Here is a 13,119-nt window from a genome sequence, read left to right on the forward strand (position 1 = left end):
GTAACAAAGCGGTGTGATGACACGAGCCGGTAACAACACACGCAGTAACCTCCTGCTACATTGAATTGAATTTATTACCAAATATATCACTGTCAGGTACAATTACATGGAATAGTACATCACATATAAACAAAACATTTGGTAATTGAGGTTAGCCCCAAATAATGTCATTATCATAGTTTAAACAATAATTTTAACTGAACCTCAATATTCTACATCAAATTCAGTACTAATTCTACTTATTACTGTTGCAGAAATTTGCGATCATTTTTAGTGAACATATTTACACTATTTACATGAAAAAATATCTTAATTATTCACAAAATCTTTATATAGAACTATTTGTTTTCAGGCAGTATTTACCCTACCAAATTAATTATAATCTTCCAGTAGCATTGATTTTAAAGATTTGCTAAATATCTTGCGACTGGGGGTGTTTCTAATATTACTTAGCAGATGATTCCATAAAGAAGTACCAGAAAATGAAATTGATTGTTTTCCCAAATTGGTATTATTTTTGTCAAGATTAACATTTCGCTTTTCTCTATTTCTCGTATTGTGAAGATGGTCTATAAATGAAAAATAATCAATAAAACAATGCGGCAACCGATTATAAATTAGATGGTGCATAAATACAAGTTCTTAATGATTCTACATGATATAGGCATACAAACAATTGCTGGTCAAATGTCATCTCTAACTCATGTCGATATTTGATGCCACTTGTTCCATTGGAAATCCTCACAGAAGTGTGATTTTGTCGAAAATATAAAATTTTGAATATTTTAATAATTTGAGCATCTTTATTATCAGACTGCATTTTAAAATTGAATGACACCTCATCATTATTTGCTATATATCAATAATTGCGATTAAAGTACATATCAAAACATGAACTATGCAAACAAACTGTTGATAATTTGAGCATCTTCATTATCAGACTGCATTTTAAAGTTCATCATTATTTGTTTTATATCCGATATAATTGCGATTAAAGTACATATACAAACATAATGAAATATGCAAACAAATTATTGCTGGTCAAAATGTCATCTCTAAGTAATATCGATACTTGATGCCACTTGTTACATTGGAAATCCCCTACAGAAGTGTGAATTTGTCGAAAATATAAAATTTTGAATATTTTAATAATTTGAGCATCTTTATTATCAGACTCCATTTTAAAGTTGAATGACACCTCATCATTATTTGCTATATATCAATAATTGCGATTAAAGTACATATCAAAACATGAACTATGCAAACAAACTGTTGCTGGCCAAATATCATATCTAACTCATGTCGATATTTGATGCCGCCTGTTCCATTGGAAATCCCCTACAGAAATGTGATTTTGTCGAAAATATAAAATTTGGAATAATCCAATATTTTGAGTATCTTTATTATCAGACTGCACTTTAAAGTGCAGACACCTCATCGTTTTTTTACATCAATAATTACGATTAAGGTGTTACTTTACCATTTTGTTTGGACAATTTGCTGGTACAAACCCACACCTATTCCTTACTGTTAGAACCATAAATCCGTCAAAATCAATTTACATTGAATGATCTCAGTTGATATAATGGGTAGGAGTAATATTTTTTATCTTGTTCCTTTATTCAATCTCCTTTATTCAATGCTCAATAAATTTTTTATCATACTGTATTTTGTTCTACGAAATAAGAATGTTCATCTGTATAATTGTACTTGATTTGTATTACTTTATATTACTTTGTATTATGTTTTGAATGGAAATGGAATAAAGAATTGAATTAATTGAATTAAAAATCTTTGAGGAGATTTTTTTTAAGCGCTTTAATACAATATCGGCAGGTATATAAAATAAACACATTCATGTATAAACACAATATATGCATCTATATATTCTTTTATGTGTCTTTTTTTATATTTTTTTTTTGGGGGGTCCCTTCCTTTGCAATCCTATTTTTCAATACTGCACATTGTGTAAGAAAATGTTATATATTTGATTTATGTCATGCGAATGGCATATGTGGGGGCACATGCCTCCGATCAACAGAGCTGAATTTCACTTTGTGCCCCTGACCAACTTAAGCTCCCACATTTTTTGCATATTTGCATGACTGTAATATTTTTTTAATGTAATGTATATATAAGTTTTTATATTGGTCGAAATAATAATAATAATGATAATTATAATAATAACTTGATTTTAATTCGTCATGATGACGAATTAGGTGGTCTGTCATCATTTTCCATAAAGTTAATTAATTTTTAAAAAATCACTATAATCATTATCACTATCATAATCATAGTCACTAACATTACCATCCTAATCATCATTTGAGAAAATCTCATCACCTATATTACCTAGATTACAATACGGAAACTTAAAAAAGGTGATTTTTATCTGTTATTCTTCAATGTTTTAACTTTCATTCCTTTTAATGGTCATGAAGGACCATGTGCGAAATGGTGAAAAATGTTCACCCTTGGGCCCGAACCCGTACGTGCACACAAGTCATGAACGCTTGCGACGCAAGTCTGACACCTCACCAATGGTGCTGCAGTACTTCCCGTAGACTTTACACGTAATCGAACTACGATAATCTCAAAATCAATTTTGCAAGTGAAATACGGGCATGATCTTGGCATCTGATCAGAAAATGGAGAAACATTTACAAAAGCTTGGAATCTCACCTACAACGTACCCAAAGTTCAGCGTAAACCGACGATGAATAATGGAGATATGGCTCAAGATAAACAGGGATGTAAAATCCAGTTTTGAGAAAATCTCCCGTAAAGATTATACACGCCAAAATGACACACCTCTATAAATCGCAATTTTTAGGATGATCTGTTTATCAGAATGAAAACTAAAGGTTATTATTAAGAAAGAGTAAGTCCTCAGCTACAACATATAGAAAACTGGGTGAAAATTAACTCACGTTTACGGAGTTGGAGTCAAATTTGCATAATTATGATGACGTCATGGTACGCAAAATGGAAATTTTGCGTTCCGACGCCATTTTGATTCGTGGTGAACTTTGTATGAAATTTATTCTTCACATGCTAATACCATGTACCATAAAGTTTATCAAAATTCACTTCTTTTCATTTTGTGTGATGTGTAATTTGTGAAAATGGGACAATTTATATGGCAAACTATGACAAATACAAGCTAAACAGATCAGACATACTTTGCGATTGACATATTTCATACAAAACTCTCACAAACACACAATAAATTAATGGATTTAGCCAAATCGTCTTTTTTTCCAATTGACCCCCAGTTTTCTTCGTTAGATATTGTCTTTTATATTCAAACATTTGCCATGTTTTCTGTGGCGAGTTCATTCCCCTTCTGTTCAATTACAGAGATCAGGGATTTAAATTCCTTTTGCATATTTTGTGACGGACAATAATAAGAAGTACTTAAAAGTAGTCTCTAAGATTATGGTATCAGTCATGTTATTCCTGATATTGTATCTTATGTATTCTCTGTATGACATTTCCTTGTAGTATGTAGCAAGGTCATCAAACCACTCATTAAAGGAATGCTCCAGGCTGAAGACAATGTGATTTGAACAAATTAAGAAAAATCATTTAAACGAAACAAAACAAATTTTGATCAAAATCGGACAAGAAATAACAAAGTTAGGACATTTTAAAACTTTGTATTATTCCGTTGAAACAGTTCTAGGCATGTCTTCATGAATATTCAATGAGCAAACTGATAACGTAATATTCCCACTTATTCTTTTGTATTTTTTATATGAAATTATTTTTATTAAACTTTTTTCCTCCAAGAACTGAAAAAACATTAGTGCATTAGATATTCGTTGCTGCAACTTATTTCATTATATGGTAGATTGCATACTTTCGTCTTAATTATAATTATTTTGTGCAATATTGAATACATATATTTTTCAAAGTAAAGCTATTTTAAATGAATAAACTTGTTTCTGATTCATGGCCGAAGGCAGCGGAGGGGGGGGCAGTTACCCTCACCCTCCGAAATTTTGATAACTTACATTTTTATTGAAAATTTTCACAAAATTCACCAAACGTATGCATGAAATTCTTCAATTGCACATTACAACATGCAAAAGCTCCCCAATGACAAGCTTGGTCACTCGCTTTAAAGTTGTTTCGAAATATTTTTTCGCGTCCTACCCCCCCCCCTCCCCAGCAAAAAATTACTGCGTAGGCCTACGACCATGTTCTTATTTATTATGTGATACTTTTGCACATGTGCGTGACACGGACTCGGACTCGTACATGCCAGAGTCGGACATCTCGGACTGCCTGGACTCGGACACATCACTTGTCTCACTGGCCTAACAATATGAAGGCAAAAGATATTTATTCGAGCAAACCCATCCTCATTTTATATATATATATATATACACCACTGATTCTATGGAGGGTAACCACTGAACTTACTTTTCGTAAAGTGGGTAGAAATATCACCAAGTTTGAAACTATATTGACTGGCGGCGGGAAGGCTATTTAACTGTTTCAGGTGATAGATGGATCGTCATATTATATCCTAATGCTCTGGTAGTAACCATTTGACCCCTGAATTTCAAGGGCCACTTTAACACACGAGTCTATGGAAAATGTTTTAGTCCCGTGATACCTTGAACTTTGAGTGTTCGCTATTGTAAATCTCCTGCGCTTGGCTGCTTTTTACTGAATGAAGTATATATAGAAGTCTCGTGACCCTGGCCCGTTGTCCCTTGTTTTTGCAATATTACGACGCCTATTATGCTTTTGCTGTATTTGCTCTTACCAATGGTATATTTGCTTTGGTCCTTTTAAATATGACCAGTTTTTACTTTGCAGGTGTCTATATACTAAACGATATGGATGAATGTAATATGCATATAGGAATACCCATATAAAACTTGACTTATGAGTGCCTGGCAAGAAGACATAAGGTCCCATTTTTGTCTCACCTGCATAGCAGAGTGAGACTATAGGCGCCGCTTTTCCGACGGCGACGGCGGCGGCGGCGTCAACACCAAATCTTAACCTGAGGTTAAGTTTTTGAAATGACAGCATAACTTAGAAAGTATATGAACCTAGTTCATGAAACTTGGCCATAAGGTTAATCAAGTATTACTGAACATCCTGCCTGAGTTTCATGTCACATGACCAAGGTCAAAGGTCATTTAGGGTCAATGAACTTAGACCATGTTGGGGGAATCAACATCAAAATCTTAACCTAAGGTTAAGTTTTTGAAATGTCATCATAACTTAGAAAATGTATGGACCTAGTTCATGAAACTTATACATAAGGTTAATCAAGTATCACTGAACATCCTGCATGAGTTTCACATCACATGACCAAGGTCAAAGGTCATTTATGGTCAATGAACTTTGGCCAAATTGGGGTATTTGTTGAATTACAGCCATAAATTTGAAAGTGTGTTGGTCTAGTTCATAAAACTTGGACATAATAGTAATCAAGTATCACTGAACATCCTGTGCGAGTTTCAGGTCACATGATCAAGGTCAAAGGTCATGTAAGGTCAAAGAACTTTGGCCACGTTGGGGGTATTTGTTGAATTGCCATCATATCTCTATAAGTGTATTGGTCTAGTTCATAAAACGTGGAAATAAGAGTAACCAAGTATCACTGAACATCTTGTGCGAGTTATAGTAGTTTTCAAAATCAGCACTGCTGCTATATTGAATCGCGTGATGCAGGTGAGACGGCCAGAGGCATTCCACTTGTTAAGTCTTTTGTATGACTCGGGGATTGAGCCCATGACCTCCCGATCATGGGGCGGATGGTCTACCACTGAGCCTCCACACCCGGTTTACCCATACATTGTATAAAAAAAAGCATTAACTAGGGTGTTGAAATGACACCCGAGAGATTGAACTTAACACCGATCGAGAAGCGTATAAGTAACAACCAGCACTGTTAGGTGTTGAACTAAGAAAATAAACACCATAGTAAATTAACATGCGGGTTTTTAACCCAGGGCAACATACTGTCCACACAACTTTTGGTTGGAATCTGCCCAAATTGGGTAATAAAAAACTAATGATTGGGTAATAAATTTGCTCAATTGGATAATAATTGCCCAGAATATATATATTTTTACCAACATACATTACCCAACACAGTGGACAGTATGTTGCCCAACATAAAAGTGTGTACAGTAATTTACACCATAGTTTTCAGTAATCTAAAACTTGATAGGGAATCAAAGTCAAGCAATCTAACTATAGGTTTATGAATTAATCTACACTGCTAACTTCATACTAATATTGAAATTACCACATGTTATCTACGGAATGATAATACAATGTAGATTAGATTCATAATGCAAATAGGGCTACCCCATAAAAATGAAATTTTAATTATTTAGAGAAACCTATTTTTTAAATACATTGTTTAAAATATTTTTCATTTCATGTGTCCGGGGTGGGGCTTACCATGCAAAAAGGTCAAATTTAGTTATTTTTACGTTTTTGTATACGGTTTTGGAAAAGGTAGGACTGAAGCCCGCAGCCCCTGTAAACCTTGCATGAGCATTTGAACAGAGAGATATTAACTTTATTATTATTAAAGGGGAATTTCAACCTGACAAAAAGTTTACTGTAAAAAATAGTAGACAAAATAATAATAAACATTGACGATGGTTTGAGAAAAACCAACCAAAGAATTCAAAGGTTATTTGAATTTTAATTATTTGATTTGTGACGTCATAATGCGAGCAGCATTCCTATAGAGAATGGTAAAAAATAAATAAAATGTCATTTGCTCTGAAAATTTAAGAATGGTTTTACTGTGCCTTTTGTATACCAATAAAAAAAATAATTTCACACCCAATCATGAAAAGAAAACAAAAATAAGTCATCAGGAACCATTAAAAGTATGAAATTCACCCATTTTATATTACATATCATATGGGGCAGCTGCTCGTTTATGACGTCACAAATCCAAGACTTAATAATATAATAACCTTCTTAATCCTCAACGGATGTTCCTCAAACCTTCACCAATATCTTTTATTATTTTTTTGCTATTTTTACAACAAACTTTTCTTTGGGGTGAACTCCCCCCTTTAAATGTTATGTTCGTTATAAACGAAGATGGAATCCGCGGTAAACTAAGAAAGGACGACTTCAAATTACACAGGTGAAATATGTTGCTCCAGAAAGCTTGATTGATATTTATTGTCATGCTGATCCAACAAGAACGATTTGTTGTAGTTTTGTTTGAAATGGCTATCAACAAAACAGGAGCATTGCACTAACGGATATAACTGAAGAGAAATGATGCATGAATTCATAAATTATTGTCGAGAAGACAAACTGAATAATTCTTTGACCACAGATATACACTGTTAGAATATTTATCCTTAAAATAAAAGAAGTTCCGGATCCTGCGGCAGAGTCTCGAGAACACCTGTAATCTTACCAGATTGCGTAATCTTACATTATATCATGTAAAATTGCAGGAAATTGGTATTTGGTGTATAGAACCTTACAAATTTCCTTAAATAAAACACCCTTTTCCCCTTTTTAAACAGACCTGTTCTGTTAAATTGCAGAAAAAATCTTATTGTATGAATTTACAGAATGATTCTGTTATTGCTTTCTGCAAAATCTTCTTTTTTCTGTAAAATCAGTGTTTTTTAACAGTGTAGATACTAACTATTTTACCGTTTTATGAAACGATGAAATATATAGAGTTGGCTAACTCATATGTTTGTTCTACAAAATATCTGAATAATTACATGGAACTATATATATCAATGATGTCAATAATTACTCATGATTATGTTGTCATGAGTATTTTTAGATTGTGGTTTTCCTGATTAAGATACGCCCTGTGAAAAAAAGGCAGCTATTCTGCTATTGGTGTATCAAACCTTTAGCATTTATTTCATGTTTACCAAGTTAAGAATATATTCTTTTTAATTAAATGGTTTATTTCTTTTATCAATATACATAAATAGATATCAGTGATGAATTCATAACAACAACTAATGAGCTCACATCTTTGTCAATATTTCATGAGCATTCATCGCCCATGAGGCATTGCTAAATTGAATATATTCTTGTGAACTATTATGTCATTTTTTTTCATATTAGATATATTTTGAATAAACTCCACACCAATAATTCCATAGGTGATAGCAGTCAACACAATGCCATCTTTGGCCATCTCCTCACCTCGTACGTAAAACGGAGGGATGCAAGTATTATAGATTTGAAATAACGCATCTAAATCTGCGAGAAAAACATAGAAGTGATCAGTCACACTAAAGAAACTACTCCAAATCGGCCGATGATATGCCCTTGATAATAATGCAATAGGTTTGGTCGGACTGGAGACTTTTTGGCTGGTGAGACTGTTGCGCGAGTCCACATCACTTCTATAAATAAACCACCATTGTGACGTAGGCAAACTTCACAATAAGAGGAGAGTCTAAGGTACTAGTACATTATTGGTCATATCTTTTTTGATCAGCATTTACTGGAGTCATGGATATTTATAAAATATAGAGAGATCATGCGATACTTGATATGTAATGACAAAGCTCTCAAAATAACGAATTTATTATTTAATAGGCCTCGAGGTTTAAAAGCTTCGAAGTACTTCTCATGACCGCAAAAAGTCAGCTCAAGGATATTGAAATTAGGTGTCAATATTCATCATCTTATTCATGTATATACAAAGTTTTTATTAGTAAAACTTAATGAAAAATTTGGAGAGTAATTATCTATTTCATCATCTTCATTATCCTAATAATGTGAAAAAGAAGAGTTATAGTCATTATTTCATGGATTTTGATTATGCATGGTTTTGATGAATCGTATTTTATATTACATACCGATACTACTGTACAAAAAATGTCTATTCGATATATAATCTTATCTGGAATAACACAAAATTGCGCCTGATGTTTATAGCATTTCAAATAAGTAATAAGGTCCCCTAACGTGTTACCATAGCTTTTATTATTATTATTGTTTATGTTTTTATTAAAAGTCAGATCAAATTACAATATATACAATTATTCAATGAGACTATTAAAAGAAATAAAAATAATCACATTTACAAAGATAATAAAAAAAAAAAAATCGGGCAGAAATACAACTAATAATCTGTGCCAAACAGTACCTATGTAAACTTTTAACTTTTAAACTTTTAAAACTTTAAAAATGTTCATAGGTACATCCACATCTGTTAACATTATCACAAGTTATCATCTTACGGCAAAATCAATCAAAATCAATGGGGAGGGCGTATTATAGTCTTGATATTACTCTCTGGATACCAGTTCGTAGTTCCACTCTGCGCATGATCAGAGGAAGGTCATTGGTACTAAAGCGACATGGTGGTTTAAAATCTAATGAGATAAGCACCAACTTTGATGTCTTGATTTATATTCATAAATTCTTTTCAATTGTGTTTTCATTTACATCCACAAAAACCCACAATGCGGCCACGAACGTCTGGTATTTCACAGTTTGCCAAGTGCATTGTGCAACATGAATTCACAGTAGACATCGGTGTGCTATTCTTATGAGTCACCTGGTCTATTCAATTTCTTCATCCAGCTATGCAAGGCACGCTTATGAAATATCTTGCTTTGAAATCATAATGAAAGAAATGAAAGGTCATTTGACCAAAATTGTCCATGAAGTAACTACGAACTGGCATATTGACCACATTAGTCCAGGATAGAAGGGGTCGAACTTTGTTTTTTTTTTATGGTTTCTTGTCAATTCGAGGGTGCTGATTCCGAATCTGAATGATGCCACTCGTGTAACCTTCGGAGCATTTTCTGCAAATTGGCAAAATCCAATATGGTCGCCAAAGTATTCAAATTACCCATGAAAATCATAAAATTGTCCACACATTAGCTAAAACGTACATGCAATTGTGCTGCCGGAGTGAAATACTCTCTGAAAAAAAAAGATTTTTGACAATATTTATTTTCTTGATATTCAAAATGGCCGCCATAAACCACTGTACAATATGAATGGGGGGAAATTAATTATCACAAAAGTTAGCACTAAAATGCAAGTAATGATGATCTATGAGTGAAGTTAGTGTCTGAAAGCATGATTGCTAACGATATATATCATTTGTTGTGTCATGTATGTGATAAAATCCTGTATTTTGATATTCAAAATGGCCTCCAAATCCCTAACACTATTATGTACAATGTGAATGGGGATAAACGAAAATCACAAGAGTGAGCATTAAACGAGTGGAATACTGACTAAAAACTTATTGTTAACAAAATTTATTATTTAACATGCCATGTATGTGATAAATCCTGTATTTTGATATTTATAATGGCCGCCAAATGCCCTAAAATTATAACGTACGACGTTAGAGAGGATAAAAACAATCACAAGGTTAGCGCTTAAACGTATGTTTTTGTGTTAAATTAGTGGAATACTGCCTTAAAATATAATTTTCAACGAATTATATTATTCGGATTTCATGCTTGTGTTAAATATTGTATTTTGACTTTCAAACTGGCCGCCAAAGAGATTGACTGTATTATGTACAATCGATCTGGGAAGCCAATTTCACAGGAGTCAGCACCATAAAATGCATATAATTATGATCTAAGATTAAAATATTGTCTGAAACATAATTTCTAACAAGATATATCATTTATTCTGCCAGGTAGGTGATAAATAATGTATTTTTAAAGTAAAAATGGTCGCTATAGGCCTAACGGTAGGTCTAGTATGTACTATGTAAATGGGAACATATAATTTTAGCAGAATTTGCTTGACTAAATGGTGTTGCATGTATGAGTGAAATTTTGTCTGAAAATATGATTTCTAACGAAATAGCTCATTTCTTATGTTATTTAGGTGATAAATGCTATATTTTAAAATTCAAAATGGCTGCAATATCATGATGCTTTTTTGTGGAAATTATCTTTCCCCATTCAAATTTCACATATTAAGATAAGGGACTATGGCGGCCATTTTCAGTTTCAAAATGCAGCATTCATCACCTTTATGACACAATCTATGATATATTTCGTTAGAAACGATTGGGTTTAGACAATTCTTTACACTTACATCAAAATTAAGCAATTTTTATAGTAAAAATTATGTCAAAATTATCTGTCCTTAGTTACAATATGTGATGTATTTAGTTCGAAATCATGTTTGCCTTGATAGTTACGTGCGTTTTTTGTCTTTCTCATTCTGATGAAAATTAATTTTTCTAAACACATTTTACATAATTTAGTTAGGGCTTGTAGCAACCATTTTGAAAGTCAAAATACAGTATTTATCACCTACATGGGAGAGGAAATGCTATAATTCATAAAAAAAATCTCGTTTTCAAACAATATTTTCCTCATACAACAGAATTATATGGATTTTATAGTCAGGCAAATCCTGATTCTTACAAAATTATTTGTCCCCATTTACATTGTAGATAATAGTGTAAGGGCCCAAAGGGGCCATTTTGAATTTCACAATACATCATTTATCTCATGCTCGTTTTGCAGCTTTTCAATTCAGACCTCATCCAACACTTTTGATTCCTGCTCTTTTCGTGATGGCATGATCATAACAAGCATAGTATCATTTTAAAGAGAATTATATGATCCTTTGAATGATATAAAAAATGGATTGTGTAAAATTAGGAGCTGGGAGAAATTAATGGCCAAACTCAGATTTCCAAACTATTTTTGAGCGGTTTAGTATGATAGAATTGACAGTGTTACCATGACTACTTCGAGATACTAATTCTGCGGTAAAATTGATCTCAGGCAAACGATGTCTCGATTTGGTCAATTAAAATATGCATCAAAGATTATGGATTAAATCTTTCGACCATATATTTATTCAAACTTATAAACGTATATCGATAGGTGATGTAACCTTATTGATTATTTGTGTAAGTAACTCACTCCCTTCCTAAAATGGCTATATGATAGATAATTATTTATATGTTTATTTACGTTTTGTTTAAAAAAAAGACAGGGTTAATTTATTCCGTTCAAGTCAACCGGCCTGCACTGGAAGGGAGTCTTGCCAAAGTACATACATAATTATAAACATGACAAATAAAATACGAAAAGGAAACGATGATCAATGTGCCAAATTATGGATGAAAAATTGAAAGAATAATACCAGCTGAAATACCTTTTTCTAGTACTGTATACGCTAAAATATGATTTGATCACCCTAAAAAAAAGGGTAGCCCATAGATTACTGAATTCAGTTCTTCAATTGTGTGATGTATAAGTGTGTTTATTTTAAGTACATGACTATGAAATCTGAAGGTATCAAATGTCCTAATGCTAACTGATTTTTGGTTTCTCAATAGATATTTCCTGGAATTTGATATTCAAGCTATCATTTCAATGTGCCAAATTATTGATGAAAAATTGAAAGAATAATACCAGCTGGAATACCTTATATACGCTTAATTATGATTTGATCACCCTCAAATAAGGGTAGCCCATAAATTACTGAGTTCAATTGTGTGCTGTATAAGTGGGTTTATTTTAAATACTTGACTATGAAATTTGAAGGTATCAAGTGTCCTAATGCTATCTGATTTTTGGTTTCTCAATGGATATTTCCTGGTATTTAATACTCAAATTAACATTTCGCTTCATCGAAATGGTAATCTGTTTATAAGTGGTTTTGAGAACCGATAGGTGATAAATTACTGTAATGCTAATTATAATACTGTAGTACCACCGTTTATGTTATGCTATGAATTAATCGAAATGCAACAATCAAAATGATATCAATCATGGAGTTAGCAAGCAATTTTCTGGTATAATTTTTGAAAAAAATAATAATAGCTGTATTTATAAAGCGCTTTTTGCCTGAGGATACAAAGCGCTGCTATTATTATCTCGGCTTTAGCTCGAGCTACCATCACCGGCGCTTAGTGCGTACAAGGAATTAATTCATCTTACGCGCCCGTTAAATAAAAGAGCATTAACGTTGAATAATGTCGAGTGCAACATCATGCAATACTGTTATTTCATCATTGTTAAATTCAATTTATTGTTCATTTTAATTCTTTATTTCATTTCTATTCAAACATAATACAAAGCAATTTAAATCAGATAAAAAAAATAATGGATTGATATTAAGAAAAGCAGT

The sequence above is a fragment of the Lytechinus pictus genome, chromosome 14 (genome assembly GCF_037042905.1).
Source record: "Lytechinus pictus isolate F3 Inbred chromosome 14, Lp3.0, whole genome shotgun sequence".
Lineage (NCBI taxonomy): Eukaryota > Metazoa > Echinodermata > Echinoidea > Temnopleuroida > Toxopneustidae > Lytechinus > Lytechinus pictus.